This window comes from Spodoptera frugiperda, chromosome 8, assembly GCF_023101765.2.
Source record: "Spodoptera frugiperda isolate SF20-4 chromosome 8, AGI-APGP_CSIRO_Sfru_2.0, whole genome shotgun sequence".
In the NCBI taxonomy this organism is placed as follows: Eukaryota; Metazoa; Arthropoda; class Insecta; order Lepidoptera; family Noctuidae; genus Spodoptera; species Spodoptera frugiperda.
In genome coordinates this window covers 693,406-711,896 of record NC_064219.1, presented here as the reverse complement: position 1 = coordinate 711,896, position 18,491 = coordinate 693,406, and the positions used below count along the sequence as shown (strand labels likewise).

At 44.6% G+C, this 18,491-nt stretch overlaps 1 protein-coding gene and 1 long non-coding RNA gene across 2 annotated transcripts in view; one reads left to right on the top strand and one right to left on the bottom strand.

The window, feature by feature from the left end:
- LOC118275455 (hemicentin-1) overlaps positions 1–18,491 on the top strand; it is a 296,991-nt gene that overhangs the window by 216,520 nt on the left and 61,980 nt on the right. The gene's annotated exons all lie outside the window — the stretch shown is intronic.
- Positions 12,941–13,899, bottom strand: LOC126910952 (uncharacterized). The gene is made up of 2 exons (XR_007705551.1): positions 13,781–13,899; positions 12,941–13,465 (listed from the first exon to the last, which is right to left on the bottom strand). It is a non-coding gene; the product is annotated as an uncharacterized LOC126910952 (long non-coding RNA).

Genomic DNA, 18,491 nt, shown 5'->3' with positions numbered 1-18,491 from the left:
TACAAAGTTGTACCCATTAAGTATACTAATGCAAAAAAACAAAGAAATTCCAAAACATAAAGACCTGATTATACTCAAGCAATCTCAAGCTTCTTTACAAAACGCAACCGTTATTTAAATAAGCAAGCAAAAATCAACCCGAACCCAGCAGCGACATTAAAATTCACCGAAGAAACTATCAAGGAAATCTCTAATGAAGTAACTCGAAACCTAATTAAGGCTAAAAAGATACTCTCCACAAACCATTTGCGACTTAATTAAACCCGTTAAACAGAAGCTCATTGACTCCACTCGTATAATAATAATATTTTTTATAAACCACGTTTTTGAAAAAAAAGGGAACCATTTTCAGGTCGTCCAATGTACTAAAAAAATCTGTACCCTTAGTACGAGTTTGAAGTAATCGAAACAAAAGTGCGTGCGGCGCTCTGATTGGCGGGCTTGAAAAAACCAACCAATCAGAGCGAACGCGCTCTCGTTTCGATCTCATTCAACGTAAAACAAACTCGTACTAAGGGTACTGCTTCAAGTTAAAAAACCGCAATAAAATCAGTTCATCCAATTACGAGATAAACGCGAACAAACATACTTGCTTATTTTTTTAAGTCGGTTAAAAATAATAAATGTAATTATTAATAATTTATTTAAACAGTGTTACCAAAAACTAATTGGAATACAAACAACGTTAGCTATATCAGTTACACAAAAAGTTACTACCGGATGGTTTTGATGTGGGTAGTTTGAAAAAAGCGACGCACGCCAGCTGCGCGCACGCAGGGTACAATGATCTGTTTATTGTAAGGTAGCATGTGTGTCTGTTTATGTTGCGTTGCGTTTCGCGCCCATGTTTATCTGGTGGGTTTTTTTGGGATCATTTGTGATGTTTGTGATAAGTCGTAGTTGTGGACAGGGTAACATTATCTCTGATTTATTTTGTGTCAAGAAAATAAAAGAAGAAAAAGGTCTAATGAGTATTTTCGTGAAATGTATTTTTTCTAAAAAAGACGTTGCCTTGTAAGGTAGGTAGTTATTAAAAAAAATGCTTTCTCTTAAAAGGTAAGAAGTCCAGGCCACATTATACACCATTTCTTAAATAGCTATTTAACGATCTATGCAAAATATACGTACACCTGCCTATCTCGACTGCCTTGTTGGCCGCGTAGTTGCAAGTGCTAGTGCCAGGCAAGGGGTCTCGTGTTTTATTCCCGGGTCGGGCGAAGTATTGCGGGCATTTTTCTGGTTTTAGAAAATTTCTCAGTAGTAGAACGGAGTCTAGAAATGTGACCGGTTATGGCAATTGGGTCACCACCTACCACATAAGACTTACAACATAAATTGTAAAAAGTGGTATTGTACAGTGGCATTACGTGCCATAATGTGCACCTCTGCCTACCCGTTCGCGGATAAAAGGCGTGATGTGCGTAATTCCTTGCGAAAACACACGACAATAATATACTCACCAGCTAGCAATTATGCACTACGTCAACCGTTCAATCAATATGATTAGAATTTACGCAAATTTCAGCAATTCGACCGATTAATATTTTGATAGCTTCATCAAAGAATAAAACCTAATTATAAGTTAAATGAGTGCGGTCAAATGCACGTCTGCTCTGCGTTAGTAATATAACTTTGACAGCTCAATTTAATACTAGTTCGTTGATCTGAGTATTGCTAATAGCTTGGTTCCAACCTAGGTCATTAATCATATAAAATCTATCTACATACATATTAAATGTTTGATATTATGTAGCGCAGTTTAAAACATCTTATTTATTAATAATCATTGCATTATGATTTCCTCTTGTGTCGTAGGTACGTTTACAAATCTACAAGTTCACAGGAATAACGATTTTCGGATCACACAAAAACTTGCTTAAAAAAATCTTGCGGAAATCTAACTCGCGACAACGTAACCTGGCAGCTAGTTTCCCAGCCACCGCACCAACCGTGCAGTCAAAGTTATTGTCTTCACTAACTGGAAAAAAGTGTTGCATAAGTATCTTTATTTAATCAGAAAATAAATAAAAATACGTAATCAATTCATCAAGTTCCATAATAAAACATTAACTTTTACTATTTAGATGGAACTGCTGCGGAGTCAATAGAAACACCCAATAAAAATCCAGAAAACAGACATTCAGTATAAATAAATCAGCGTTAACGACTGAACTGCTACAGATCAGCAGCACGCATAAATTATAACAGCAATCAATATACTGAACATCAAAACATTTGGAAAGCTACCATTCATTCCTTGCACGCTTCCCGTCATTACTCGGAACCATTCGTCGAAGGCAAAGGGAGCTTCGGATGAATTCTGTATGTCCGTCTGTGTGTTGAACTTAAACAATAAACAGATACATTCAAAGCCTAAGTTATAAGATTACAGGGACTTAATGACTTGTTCCTAGAAGATCTAGAAATAGAATTCTAGTCTTGTTTGTGTTTGTTTCTTTGAAGGTAAGGGTTTATGTATTTATTTATTTATTTATTTATTTATTTCTTCATCACATAAAAATACAGTGAATGGCGGACTTAATGCCTTAAGGCATTCTCTAACAGTCAACCATTGGGTGGTGCAGAGAAATGAAGCGGATCGATGCGAAGCCAAAACACAGGCACAAAAGAATAAATATAAAAATACAATGTACAATACATAATAATATAAGAATACAATACAATATATAATACATATATATATACATATATAATACATACAATACATACAATACATGTAATACACATTACATACATATACATACACATAATGGAGAAATAAGTTTCCTCAATTTCCTCAATTGTCTTGAGTCTGCCAATCTCTCATTAAATGCTCGCGGACTTTAAATTTAAAGGAACTGCGATTTTTTGCCACTCTGATCTCCTTGGGGAGCGCATTCCACAGAAGAACAGCTTGAATGAAAAAAGAAGAGTGAAGGAAGTCAGTGCGATGAGAGACACACTGAAGGTGTCGATTTTGAGACGAGCGAAGAAATTTAGTGTGGTTGGCGCAAGAATATTGGAAGTAAGAAGCAAGATAATTAGGTGAAGAAGGAGAGATAAGGTAAGAGAATAAAGTGGTTAATGCCCTCTGCTGCCTGCGCAAGCGTATGGGCAGCCACTTTAGTTGCAGTCTATGTGCAGAAACATGATCATATTTACGTAAGTTGAAAACGAATCGAATGCAGTTATTTAGAAGTCGGTCTAGTTTATTGAGCAGATCTGCATTCAGGTCGTAGTAACAGACATCAGCGTAATCAATAATAGGGAAAATCAAGCTCTGCACCAGCTGTGCCCTTACGGAGGATGGAAGGAAATTCTTCAAACGATAGTAAAGTTCTAGAAACGGAGTATTTTATTACGTTATAAATACAAGACGCTTTTAATCCCTTAAGGTCTAATTATTTTTGTGGTTATCATTGCGTCTTCTGAGAATGAATGTTTGCTATAAATAGATCTAGGCTTGCCTTACGTAATAAAGATATACTATGAATCAATCAGATATTGTAAATATTAAAATTATTTCAATATTCAAATGTACTTATGTCTTCCATCATAGACCGCATCATCACTTACCATCAGCGGTCAAACGTCGGTACCATCAAATGTAAAAAAACCTAGTTTTTTAGTTTTTATACTTCATCGTTCTTCATATTTTCTCACTTCATAATTTCCTCGTCTTTCCATGACTGTCAAATGTAAGAGCATAACATTACAACAACCAACACTATAACGCTAACTGCAAATGGCGTTTTACAAAGCGACGATGCAGCTAAGGAGATTCCATCAGCATCGTATCACAGGAATTGGAATTCTCCCCAACCATCAGACATCTCGATGTTCATGGAAGCGAGTTCCCGTGAAGACAATGTGAAATGCTCTGTCGATGTCCGATTTAATTAGAACCGGTCCATCGCATCCCTTAGGTGTCGTCCGACGATTATGTCAGGTGATGCGAGCTTTGTGTTAGGCTACTCAGCTAAATGAAGTCCACGTTTGTGCATTATTGAAATATTAGCGCCATCTATAGTTTAGGTAGTGGGGATGTAATGTTCAATTTGTTCTGAAGTCTTTTCCTTGTTTACTTCGTTAGTCTGATTAAAAGTGTTCTAGTGGATTTTGCCATTTTGAAATCTATAAAGATAAGGGATAAGGCACAGGTTCATACAGCAAATAGTTTTGCTTGTTCTTGTATTAGGTTCGTCTTACTCCTCATCTTCCTGACAAAAAATATAGAAGTTCTTCAGGGAAAAACAAATATTTATGCCCATTATCCTGCCCCATAATTCAAACCTAAGCCACGAAGTCATTTTTATTAGTATTTAAAAGAACACTTCGACTCCATCCCACAGCACTTGGTAAACAAGCACAACCTTTCTCAGTAAGGGCGAGATAACGTAAACATATTAATGAACAATGTGCGCGCACGCTGCTTCTCAGCTTATTTTGATAATTCAACCCATATCTGTGAGAACGCTCCTAAATTTAGAAGGCCTTTGTGATGTTTTCCCATAAGAGGAAAGATAACATTACAGTCCAGTGTTCCGTATTTAGATAAACTGGTATGTTTGCAAGTGAAAATTTAGATTTTACATATACGGGTTTTATTTCTAAGAATTGTGTGGCCGTGGTTTTTAGTCTTACTGGTCAAACGGTTAATAACGTGACTGTGAATGAGAACTCGAGTACGATTCTCGAGATGGGTAAACTTTGGTTAAGACTACTGCCAAAATTATTGTTAAAATTGATCATTAGACCAATTTTTAGGCAAGAAGTTAAGCGCAGTTAACTAATAACATATTGTATCCATCTTACGGTTCAATAGTATGCACATAATACAAAAATATTAAAACGTAGAGTACCACAGCAGATATTACGACGCGATCTTAAAAACACGACAAAAATGACGAACACACATACAGATACTCTTAAAAATGTTGTTGGAAAAATTCAATCCCTGCAAAGCTGTTCTCACTTTGATCTTTTCAAAAACACATCCTTCAGTTCCATTGCAGTGGAATACTGAAAAACTGAAACCATTCAACGTCCTAACAGCTATATCTGGAAACTTGGAAAAACTAACATGTCTAGTCTTTCTTTTGCATTCATTCTCTACCAGTAACCGTTTGGATTGCAATGCATACAGACATGTCCCATTTTAGGGGCACGTGCTTACTTATTTTGTATTTTTTACACTTTCTTTTGAATATTTTTATTTATTGCTACTGTAGCTTCTTTCATAATGTGGTCTGCTTTATAAATTTAATGTATGTCCAGATTCTGCTAATGTGTTACTATCATTAATTATATGATATTTATCTTATACTTTAATCCACTTTTGTGCAAAATAGAGATAAATATGTGTGTTGATATTGTTTTCTTTACTAGATTTGTCGTTTTAACTTCATGTTCTGAAATAGACCAATGTTTTTAAACCAACGTTTATTTACAAATTCGTCTCCAATGCAACTTTATTTTATTTCATAGAGGCAGAAACAAAACATTGAACCCAACTATCTTCCAAACAAACAAACGACATGAATCATACTGTTCCCTCGATACGAGATAGATTCGTTCCTGGCATATCTGTTTTTATATTTTTTCTCTCCGTGGTGGCTGTGTAAACGGTACGCCAAATCCGGCCTATTTTTGTTACCGGCCACTGAACCGATTCCAGCTTTGTTTTGATTTCGACCAATCAGAAATTCAATTTAGCGCCGGAGCACATATAATCAAGATTTTTTCTAGTATTTTTTTTTATTTTCACTTTTTTGATTCGAGAAAAGCGTTTGACACGATTTTTAATAAAAACTCGCTGAATATGTATTTGATTTTGGAATAGTTTGAGGTTTGTTTTGTCCGTTATGTTTGTATTCGGTTTGCGTTCTGTTTTCGAAGGTTTATATGGAATTCTATTTTATTCTTTTTTCAAAAATAATCGCGTACATAAGATCAATGCCGGATGTGGCAGTACAATAAAAATAAATGGATTACTGACGAGCACATTCATTAAAACACTGAGATAATGACGAAAATAGTCATAATATTTTTTCTGGTAATATCATTTCTATACATGTACAGTACTTAAAAATATTAGTTGTTGTCTAATCCCTGATTTTCCGCAAAATAAATAATATAAAATATGTCGGCGCAACCACATCAACTAATCAGAGAAAGTAGAATAAGTTTGGTTAATTCACTTGATTGTCCTAAAAATCAGTTTATTAATCATCAGTTGATTATTTTAAGTTTAACACGATGTAAAATTAACGTTATCATTGTAATTTCAATACTTAACCTAAAACTTGTAAGCACGTGCTCGTGCGCCGAGTCCTATAAATACGCCCGCACTGTAGGCAATCGAGGCGGATTCGCCAGCAGCCAACTAGTGCGGACGTCTCAAGTACTCCGCACTATCTACCGCTCGGACCGCAAATCCAGACTACCCGCTGCTCGGTCGCGGTTGGCTCACACCTCAGCGCGCTCAGCTCGTTGCCCCGATCACGCGAGGCCCTCCGTCGTGTCCGGTGCCCGGTCTGCCACCAGCGGCAAGCCCCGGGTGCCGGCTCGGCGGGTCCCCCGCGCGGGTCAGCGGCTGACGTGTCGCCACCAGCCACCCCGAACATTTTACAACAACATTTTTTCATCTACCCGACGAATAATTACTTTTGTCGAAACACCTGTCTTCGGTCTACCTACGAACGAAGATGCCACACGGAGGTCGCGAGCAGTCGCCGCGCTCCTCCAAGCTCGGCCCGGCGGGGCGGGGGAGGGTTTTTAAGAACTCTCGCCTGCGCCCCACCGAAACCAGGACGCTGCACGTGGCGATACAAGGGTTCGTCGCCAGTGCCACGCCGACCCCATCAGCCACCGGAGGTGCGGGGGAGGAATTCTTCCCCCGCCCCCTCCATACCCGACACCCCGGCGTCGCCCTCGCCTCCGCTGCGCACGGCCCCACCTGCGTGGCCGACCGCGACGCCGGAACCAATGGACGTGGTGCCGACCACCGCCACTCCGGACGCGGGTGTCACACACCCGACCACCGTCACTCGTGACGCCGGTGTGACACACCCGCCGTCCGCAATACCGCGGCCGACTCCACGGCCGCATACTGACACCGATGCGGCGCAACCTGCCGCCACCGCAGCCGCCGCTCCACGCGCCACCGCTCCTCGCGCCCCCGCCCCCGCACTACCCGCGGGACAGAAGCCGAGGAAGCCGCAGCCCGCCGCGGCCCCGCCGCGCCCCCAACGGCCTCAGAAGAAGCCGACCGCAATGGCGCCAGCTGCGCCCATGCGCCCAGCGCCCCCCAGCGCCGCGCCCCCACGCGCAGCGCCTATGTATCGCGCGCCCCCGGCCAACATCGCACCGGGGCGCTTCCCTTCGCCGCCGAAGATGCCGGCGGACAAGAGAAAGGCGGTTTTCATCACTCCGCCCTTCCGCCCACCGCCCATCCTGCCACCATTCGCTCCACCGCTGCACGGCGCTGCGCCCGTAGCCACGTACGCAGCCGCCGCCGCCGCTACCACCACCGGAACGCCCGCCCCAGCCGCGCCCCCGACACCGAAGCCGCGCTCGCCCACGACACCGTGCGCCCCCCCGCCCAAGAAGACGCGTTACCCGCCGCTCATAGTGGAGAAGCTCCCCAACTGGGTCGAGCACTTCACGGCCCTGAAGCGGCGGCTCGGACACGCGCCCAACGCGCGCCCCTTTGGGAAGAGGGTGCGCTTCACGCCCCGCTCCGACGAGGAGTACAGGGCGATCCAGGCCTACCTAGCCGACCTGGAGAAGAGCCAGGGAGTTGCCTGGTTCTCCTACTCCCTCCCCGCGGAGCGAAGCGTCAAGGTGGCCATACGCGGGCTACCGGTAGACACCCCGCCGGAGGCGATCATGGAGGCGCTGCAGGACGCCGGCTACGGCGCGGAATACGTCCGCCCCATCCGCGCGCGCCAAGGACGACCTGGGTGTCTGTACTACGCCCAGGTAGCGCGCGCGGACAACACCATCCCGGGCATATACGGGGTAACAGAGCTACTCTGTATGCCCGGGATCAAGATTGAAGCGTGGCGCGGGAGGAAGGGCCCCGCGCAGTGCCATCGATGCCAGCAGTTCAGGCACTCGTCGCACAACTGCCACCGGCCAATGGCCTGTGTACGGTGCGGCGAGGAACACCCGGCAAGCGAGTGCCCCCGCCCTAAGGAGGAGCCGCCCACCTGCGCGAATTGCGGCGGCGCACACACGGCGAACAACACGTCGTGTCCCGTGTTCCGCCGCGAGACGCGCAACCCGAGGGCAGGCACTGTGGCGCGCACAGCCGCCGCCCCCACCGCCAAACCAGCAGCCGCACAGCCAAGGGGCGAAAACAACGCCCCTGGCTCTCTAATGGCCGCGGCAAACGAGCCGGGAGGCGGGCGACGCAAGAGGCGCAGGCGCAAGAAGGCGCCCCCGCCAACCGCCGCCGCCCCCAAGCCCGCTGCTGCTCCCGCCGGCGCCCCCGCGCCCCCGCTGCCGCCCCCGCTGCTGCTCCCACCGGCGCCCCCGCGCCCCCGCTGCCACCACTACCACTGCCACCTCCGCTGCCACCGCTGCGCGCCCGGCGAGGCGCACGGCTGCGCCACGGCCGGCAACACAGCCGACCCCTGCGCAGTCCGCCCGCACACTCACCATCAACGACGTCGTCCACATCCTGCAGGGGATCGTGACGGCGCTCGTCACGCAGCGGAGCGACCCGGTGCCGCTGCTCCTAGACGCGATCAAGGCACTGATCTGCGATGGACCAGCGGCACCTTAAAATTGTCTACTGGAACGCCAACGGGATGTCCCCCGAGAAGACCAGGCTATTGAAGCTGCTGCTAGACCAGCGGCAAGCTGACATAGCCCTGATCAACGAGACGCACCTCAGACCGGTGGACAAGCTGAAACTCGCCGGCTTCCACATCTACCGGGAGGACCACGTCTCGCCATCAGGGATTGCCTACAGGGGATTGGCAATCCTGGTCAGGAGAAGAATCGTCCACCAGCTGTTGCCGGTGCCCACACTAACTGCTGCCTACGCGCTGGGCGTGGAGATCTGCATCAACCACCAGCCGACCCGAGTGTTCGCGTTCTACAGGCCACCACAACTTCGTCTTGCAGTGGCTGACGTCCGCGTCCTCCTGGACTCGCCGCTGCCTACAGTGGTGGCCGGCGACTTCAACCTGAAGCACACCGCATGGAACGCGAACACAAATACCAGAGAGGGAACTCGCCTCCTCGATGATGCAGAGCTCCACGGCTACGTGGTACTGGGCCCAGAGGCCCCCACCCACTACCCAGGCAACCGGCTGCAGCTACCCGACGTCATAGACCTGGCCGTCATGCGCGGCATCACCGCGACGGTCAACTGTGACGTCCTGGACGACCATCTCCTGTCAGACCACCAACCGGTGTGTCTGACTCTCGAGGACATCCCGCAGCACCTGCGACCTCTTCCTCCTCGCCCACGGCGGGACTGGCGCACCTTCGCCGCGCACATGGCGCGGAACTCGCCGTCCTACCGCGTCGACACGCCCGCGGACGTGGACCGCCTCGCCGACGACTTCGCCGCGGCCACACAGGCCGCACTCGACGAGGCCCAGACGGCGAGCACCGCGACGCCTAGGAGGCCGACACCACTCCCGGCCTCCATACTCGCCATGATCGAGAGGAAGAGGAGACTTCGCAGGTCGTGGCAAAGGACCCGCTGCCCGACCATGAAGAGTTCGCTCAACGCTCTGGCTGCGAAGATCTCGTCCGCTGTGGCAAACCACGCGGGCGAGTCGTGGCAACGCGCCATCGAGCGAGCGACAGATGATTGGTCGGGCATTCACCGATTGTGCCGCAGCCTCGCAGGGAAGCCGGCTCCGATTAGGCCCCTACTGGCCGGCGACGGAACCCCCCGTTACCGTGCCGAGGACCGCGCGGAGCTCTTCGCCGACTCCCTGGAGGCTTCATTCCAGCCGAACCCAGCCCGCAACGTGCAACACACAGCAGCCATCGAAGAACAGGTCGAACGGTACCTGGAGCAGCCGATCCTCCCCGATGAGGACCCCATCGTGTTCTCCCCTGGCCTGGTGCGGCGTATGGCTCTCCGAGCCCCACTACGCAAGGCACCCGGTCCGGACGGCATCCCCAATGAGGCCCTCCGCCGCCTGCCGCCGCGAGGAATCGCGACGCTGACGCGGCTGTTCAACGGGATCCTCCGCACCGGACACTTCCCGGCTAAGTGGAAGCTCGGCAGAGTAATCATGCTGCCCAAACAGGGGAAGAACACGCTGCTGCCGGGGAGCTATCGCCCCATCACGCTCCTCGATACCGTCTCGAAGCTCTTCGAGAAGCTGCTGCTGTTGCACCTGCGCCCACACCTCCAGCCACGCGGCGAACAGTTCGGCTTTAGGGCCGAACACTCCACGACCCAGCAAGTCGCGAGGGTACTGCACGACCTGGCCGCCGCGCGTAACAAGCGCGAGCGGGCCGCTGCAGTATTCCTCGACATGGAGAAGGCGTTCGACCGCGTCTGGCACGCCGGCCTGCTCAGCAAGCTGGCCACATCTACTACTCCTCGTCGACTAGTTAAGATCGTGGCCACCTTCCTGCACGGCAGAACCTTCCAAGTGGCAGTGGAAGGCTCTCTGTCGACTGAGCGCGGCATCCAAGCCGGCGTGCCCCAGGGAAGCTGCATCTCACCCGTGTGCTACTGCGTGTACACGGACGACATCCCCGTCGTGGACGGCGCCAAGCTCGCCCTCTACGCGGACGACGCGGCGCTCTACACGACGTCGCTGAACGCCCGGCACGCAGTAGTCAAACTACAGCGCGCCCTAGATGCACTCCCTGACTGGCTGGAGAAGTGGAGACTGGCTGTGAACGTGGCCAAGACTCAAGCGCTCGCCGTGGGGATCATGAAGCCGGACACCATGACTCTGATGGGTGAGCCAATACGGTGGGCGCCGAGAGTTAAATACCTCGGCGTGACCATCGACCGCTCCCTGTCCATGACGCCCCACGTGCAGCAGGCTGTTGCTCAGGCGCGCGCCGCCCGTCACCTCCTGCGCCCGGTCCTCGACTCGTCGCTGCCGCTCCGTGCGAAGCTCGGCATCTACAAGGCCTACATTCGGACACGGCTTACCTACGCCGCCCCGGCCTGGTACGCGCTCGTGTCCGAATCCAACAAGAAACGCCTCCGTGCGCAGCAATCACTAACGCTGCGCACCATAGTCAAGGCCCCGCGCTTCGTACGGAACGCGACCATATCGAGAGACCTCGGCGTAGAGAGCGTCGACGACTTCGTGCAGCGCCTGAGCACAAATATGTTCGAGCGCGCCAGCAAGTCGCAGCACGACCACCTTCGGGCGCTGGCGCCATACCATCGGCGCCCCCCCGACGGATACGGTCTGCCGCGAGACCTGGTCGCCCCGACCGACCCACCTGACGCAGCCACATGAGCCTCCCGCCCGCCCTAGCTAGGGCGGGGCGGTAGAGGCTCCCCCACCGGACTTGACCACGCGCCGCTACCCGCCTGCTGCTCGCCGGGCCAGCCCGGCTTGAGCGCGGCCGCTAGCGGCGCCACAACACGGACTTGACATCGCATCGGGCCCCTCGCGGGGCCCGACTACTCCAACCCCTCGCCCGCAGTTGCGGGCAGCGACAAGCGACCGCCGAAACAGGCCTCGGCCTGGATCGCGCGTCCTCACGCCCCCAGTCGGGGACGTAGAGAAGGCCCCGTCGTCAATCGTGGCAGTTGCACTCCGATCGCCGTACAGTACGGACCTCTCTGGGAGTTGAATAAACTAAGTTTACAGTACTCGTGAAGTTTTTCTAAGCCCCAAAATGGGTGACCATCGTGAGAACAACAACTGTGACGTCAGCAATGATGACGTCACACTTTTTCAAAACACCACGTAGATTTCTCCTTCGTCAAATACATATCAGTGTACAAAGACTTCCTAACATTACGTACACAGTTCAATAAACATAGCTCTCAGTTTTCAATAGAAGCCAGTAAACAGCATCAATTAATTTCCAATTGCCAGTCAATGGTATTTGATTTCAAACACTATTCATACATGTTCACAGAAAGGAGAATGGCAGGTTTGTATGGGAGTTTCGTACAGCAAAAAATTTTCGTGTTCCCGAATATTTTTGGGTTTAATTGGTAGTAAACATGATAGGAAAGCCCTATAAAAATTCTCAGATTTTTAGAAGCTGGGAGATAAGAGATATAACCAGTTTTATGTTTGAGGTTAGGTTAGTCTATGGTCAATGGGAATATTCTGTAAATATGGATATTTTACAAGATTTTCATATTATTTATAAGGTAGAATATACATATAGTAGGTATGGGCTAGTAGAGAAGCTTGTTGTTAATAATATCAAAAGCAAAGGTCAATCGCCAAGGTTAAGCAACCCTTGCCGACTTTGGTGTGTGGATGGGTGACCATCATAGCAAATCTCCTTCATGTTTCGGAAGGAGAAAGAGTAGGAAGATAAGAAATGACTTATGGAACATTTATCTTATAATAAAGTAAGCTACTATCATCATTGTCTAGAGTTTGTTTCGCGTTGGCGTTGTATTTCGTTGAGTGAGTGAGGTTCAATTACCCCTTCCCTAACAACCCTTAAATTCCGAACCCCCAAAAGGCCGGCAACGCACTTCTAACGCCTCAGGTGTACATGGGCGGCGGCGATTGCTTACCATCAGATGATCCGTCTGCTCGTTTACCAACTTATTGCATAAAAAAGGTACTTACCTAGTATAACTCCGAAACCCGACTTTTGACCTTAATTGTAGTACTTTAGTAAGTTTATTCAGTTTGAGAATATTTATCTATAGAAGGGTGTCTCATTACTATTGAGAGGTGGTCCCAACATTACCCTTTGTTCTTTATCACGTGTAAGCACTAAGCACATAAACATTGTTTAAGTGAAAAAGAATGTAGGAAGTTGATAAATTGACATGAGAATTTACCCATTCAGTAGGGTGCTTAAGGAGTGACCTATGTCCAGCAGCGGTCTACAATAGTTTGATAATGATTAAGTGCTGATGGAGTTTTGAGCGTAGGTAAATAAAACAACTTAGTTTTTGTAGGAATACATTTACTTTATTTTCTTATAATTACTTGATTGGTTCTTAATATTACTTCATCCAAGAAAGGGGCAGGTCGGGTCATACCCTCATGGCAAGCATAACTCAAATACCAAAGAATGCTCATAACATGTGAGCAGCATCCCACTGTTCTTAAACCTACAATACAATTACAGCAATCACTTTTGATTGTGTCCCGGCTATTCATATTTGTTTCTGCAACTATGAAAACAAAATAAGTTCTAGGAGAAGAGTGGCAGGACTTTATTTTAGCTTGAAGCAACATAGACCATCTGGAACATAGAAGCTCAAATTGCATACTTGGCCCCAGCAAACTTCACAAACTTCATTCATGGAAGGTGTCTGTAAATAAATAACATTCATGTAATTCAAAATTAAGCATTTACATATGATAGATATAAATTGCGCAAAACATGACCAGGCTAGAGAATAAATCTTGACACACAAGGATTGGTTTTTACTGAAGACCTTTCCAAAAATACTAAATATATTTATTGTTCACTGGAGTAGAGAATGGAAAAACCAGGATCCTTTTGTTGTTAGTAGAGCCAACATCATTAGTGTCTTACATTTAGCAACATAAAATTGTAATTACTCTTTGCATTGCGTTTTTAGAAGCTAATTACTATAAATATGTTATTTCATATTATTATATACCTGCTGGTGCTCCAACAAACAAGCAGTGTTGTTGGGAGTAAGACTTTGACCACATGCAGCACACATCAGTTCAGAATTATCACTTTTCTGCTGATTAGGTTCAACGGGTTGAATATCTTCCTTTAGTGAAGTAGCCTTATAGTCCAGTCATTTGGTAGTTTTACCTGGAAAGTTTTCCGGGAGTTTTGAAAATTGGTGAATTTATAGATTTGGGTATGCTCTTTTCGAATTTCAACTTTGCCACCTCGTACAACCGCCGCTCGCGCCGCCATATTGAAAAAATGGCGCCTAAAAACGGTTTTTTATTAATATCTCCGTTCCGACGCATTTTACGAAAAAATATTTATCTACAAAATGAAACTAGAAAAAAATTCCTACAATTTATGTATTGATAACTTTTTCATAAAATCAATAGTTTTTGGCGTACGAGCGCCGCAAAGTATTATTTATCTGCACCACCACGTGTACAAAAAATGTGTGTTGTGTAGCAACGACTGTCGCAACCGAGGGCTGGGCTCGCTGTCATTGCAGAGGTAAGTCCCCTGTTTGAGGAGTGGCTAGAGAGGCGAAATGGCGTCCTCACCTACCGCCTGACGCAGGTGCTTACCGGACACAGGAATTTCGGTAGGATCCTGTTTTTGATTGGGCGGGAGGAAACGCCCGGGTGTCATCACTGCGAAGACCGCCCGGAGGACACGGTGGAACATATAACATAACACATATAACATCAGAAACAGGAACCTACCGAAACTAACCTGTTTGTACAACACATATTGTTTGTAAACGGTTTTTTATTAATATCTCTGTTCCGACGCATTTTACGAAAAAATATTTATCTACAAAATTAAACTAGAAAAAATTTCCTACAATTTATGTATTGATAACTTTTTCATAAAATCAATAGTTTTTGGCGTACGAGTGCCGCAAAGTATTATTCATCTGCACCACCACATGTACAAACAATGTGTTTTTTTAAATGTATCAATTCTTAAAAACTAATTATGATATCTCGTTCAAACCAATTTTCTTTGAAAGTTTCCATTAAAATCTACAGCATATATTTTTTTTAGTTTTCTTACTCACTTATTTTAAAAGTTAGAGGGCAGGACACATTCGATAGACCTCATTTTTCCACTTTGGAAGTGTCTATCTTACAAACAATTGATTTTGACGAAAAATGGTTTTAGGAACCATGACGTATTTTTAATGGCCTATACATAGACAACGACCACGGATAGGTTAGACGAAAAAAAAATTTTTTTATGAGGTGCAGTGACCGCGCGCTCTCCCCCCTCTATCTCGGAAACGGTGCACCGTATAAAAAAAAAGTTTAGACAAAAGTTGTAGAGAATTTTATATTCTACAATATTGGTATTAAATGCAAATACCAAAAACCCATAGGAAATGAGATATTTCCAAAAAAGCGCAAAAAAACGTTTTTTGGGACCTTTGGACCTTAAAATTTAATAGTTGCTTACACCCTACCATATGTAGGTTTTGAGACAAGTTTTAGGCAGTCAATATACAAGTATATACAAAATTACAGCTGGGTATCTCAAATTCCGAGGTGAAATCCTAATTTGACTGGACTAATAATACTTTGCGGCGCTCGTATGCCAAAAAGTATTGATTTTATGAAAAAGTTATCAATACATAAATTGTAGGAAATTTTTTCTAGTTTAATTTTGTAGATAAATATTTTTTCGTAAAATGCGTCGGAACGGAGATATTAATAAAAAACCGTTTTTAGGCGCCATTTTTTCAATATGGTGGCGCGAGCGGCGGTTGTACGAGGTGGCAAAGTTGAAATTCGAAAAGAGCATACCCAAATCTATAAATTCACCAATTTTCAACACTCCCGGAAAACATTCCAGGTAAACCCCTTTTTATCTACCAAATGACTGGACTATTAGTTCTCACTCTTAACCAAGAACGCACACAAGCTTTATCTTCAGGATGAAGCTAAAATAAATAATATAAATAAAGGAAAGCTTTCATTTAAACATACATGCTATTAGTCGAAAATATTTACATTGTTTTATTTCTTACTTTATTTCAAATAAATAAAATACCGAATTGATAAAAGTTATAATACATGTTCTTATTTATACCTGTCGTGGTTAGATCCAAGTAGCAATTGTGTACGCCATTCTTTGTTCTTCTTCAATCAAAATTCTGCATTGCCTGATTCTTAGTAGGTATGGGTTGTCCACATACAACACAAACACTGATGGCCTATGTGTCTTCTCGGCATATTATCAGAAGAACATGAATGACTAGCTAGCTGCCAGCATTCATGGTAAACATGGTCATCTGGTGTAATCTAGAAATAATTAAATGATTTTGAGTATGGCTCACCATTAAACAAAATAATAGGTACTAATAAATTATAACAGTGTTATGCAAACCAAGTAAGGCAAGTAAATAATACATGTTACCGATTACTTATGTGTTTATTTAGTGTGATATCACACGTAAAAGTTATTGAAGTTCGTAACTATGGCCCATTCGTACACACAATGTTATGTGGAAACAACTTACATCTCTAAGATATGTCCACAGACGAATAGTGTTGACGATATCTTCACCGTCATTGGATAAAGCGTGTCTTCTTCTTCGGGACAAGCGAACATTGCAATTGATGCATTGCAAACTCGTCATTTTCAATAATGTACGAAAGTAGTATCAACAGATAGAGAACGGAGAAGCAGTTGCTCAACTCAACGTAAAAATGGCCAGATAATTGCTAAATTGTTTAGATGAAGTTACAAACTACAATCCAAAACAAAACAACGGCAAAAAACTGAACAGACTTTGAAAGATTTACGAACCTGTCAATAAATAATTGCCATTACAAAAAAAAAATATTGATGGCAAAAATAATTCCTATAAATATAAAGATTCTATGCATATATATGCATTAATTATATATTCTAAGGTATAACCTGTAATTGGTTAATTATATTTACTGTTATTTCTATTTCAAAATATTTATTTATCATTTCGTGCTTTCTGATATTTTATTAATGGCAACTAACTAAACATGTCTTCTACGTTTTGTTTCATTATATTACGTTTCGTTACTAAAATCTTTTAATTGATATATTTGCTAAACCCCAGCTTCTAAAAATATTATTTTTACAGAAAAATGAATGGTTTAGTTGCCTCAATAAGTGGTACAAATTTTATCAGGGAACACCAAAAAAAGTATGCTGTACGAATTCTGCCATTCTCCATTGATTATTTAGTTCTAGGAACGTTACGTAAGTCTAATGACTAATGCCTTTCGGCAATTCTGTATTGAATTGGTTGTAATTGCCCTAGTGGTTATAACCCATAGTATAACATGACAAAGGTATCTTTATATGGCTCTCAATATTGTGTGCAGAACCTTAGCTATGTATAGATATGAATATCAATCTAGTCTACGTTTGAGTTCTATGTTTGTGCTTGCTTGTTGATGATGCTATATCAATGTTCAGAATTTTCGGAACCTGGTGGTTTTACTGATATTTCTGGTATTGGTAATGGGTACCACTGTCCTATTCTGTTCTTCTGATCCCGGAGAATCTAAAGTTGCCCACACATTTCCAGTTTCGTTAATTTGTTTACAATTACTTACCAACGACTACTCACGAATAGCTTTGTTTTTACCTGACTGCGCCAGAAGGAGGGTTATGTTTTTTAGACAATTTTTCAACGGAGCATACTATACAAAAAATTATATAATTTGTGTGAAGTTAGTTGCGGGGCTGGAGACTGACACAGGCTACTTTTTGGCTCTTTCTTATCCCCCAATTCCCTAAAAGTGAAGATGAAAGCTAAAAATTGGGAAGTAGACTATTAATTGTGAATAACCAAAAAAAAAAAAATGCAATACGCAAGCGAATGCGCAGGCAGAAAGCTACTATTTAATTAAGTTACGTCCACAGCTACCTACACAGAATCCTTCTAAGCACAAAGTACTTCCCAAGACATAACTGATTCGCCCATCGTAACTGATATTTACCGATTATCCTCCCCTCTTTACTAGAACCTCGTAACGAGTCCCTCCCTGAGAATTACCGGTGGCTCTCGTCATTTACCAAACTGAGTCGAATCAGTAATTCTACACTGCACACCGAAGTTTACCTTTTAACTAGGCTCAAATATCGTTTACTTCCCTGAGAAAAAGTTGCAGGAGATACTTTGTGTTGCCGAGTCTTTATAGATTGTTTTCTTTTTTTGTGGTATAGGATGGTAAACGAGCAAATGGATCACTTGATGGTAAGCAATCACCGCCGCATGAACACCCGAAATACCAGAGGCGTTGCCGCACTTTTGTGAGTTAGGAATTTAAGGGTTAATGGGGAATCTGGGATTAGGAAAGGGGCTAAATGGGCTTCCGGTAACCCCACTCACAACGAAACATATTTAATTACAGAATGCAACTGACTTATTGATAATTTATTACTAATAAGTAATAAGTATTACGTACTACATAATATTAATTTTATTCCTTATTCCTAATTTAGGAATAAAATCTCATATACCTACCAAGGTATATGACTATCTATTGTTGCTATGTACAAAAACTCCATCTTCATCAAAACAGGATTAAGAGAAAACCTTATAAAAATGCCTTTCATTCATTTTGTATTTCATAAAAGATTTATCTAAGATTTTATCCAAAATAATCTTAACAAAACTTACTTAAGTCAGCTCTTTTTAA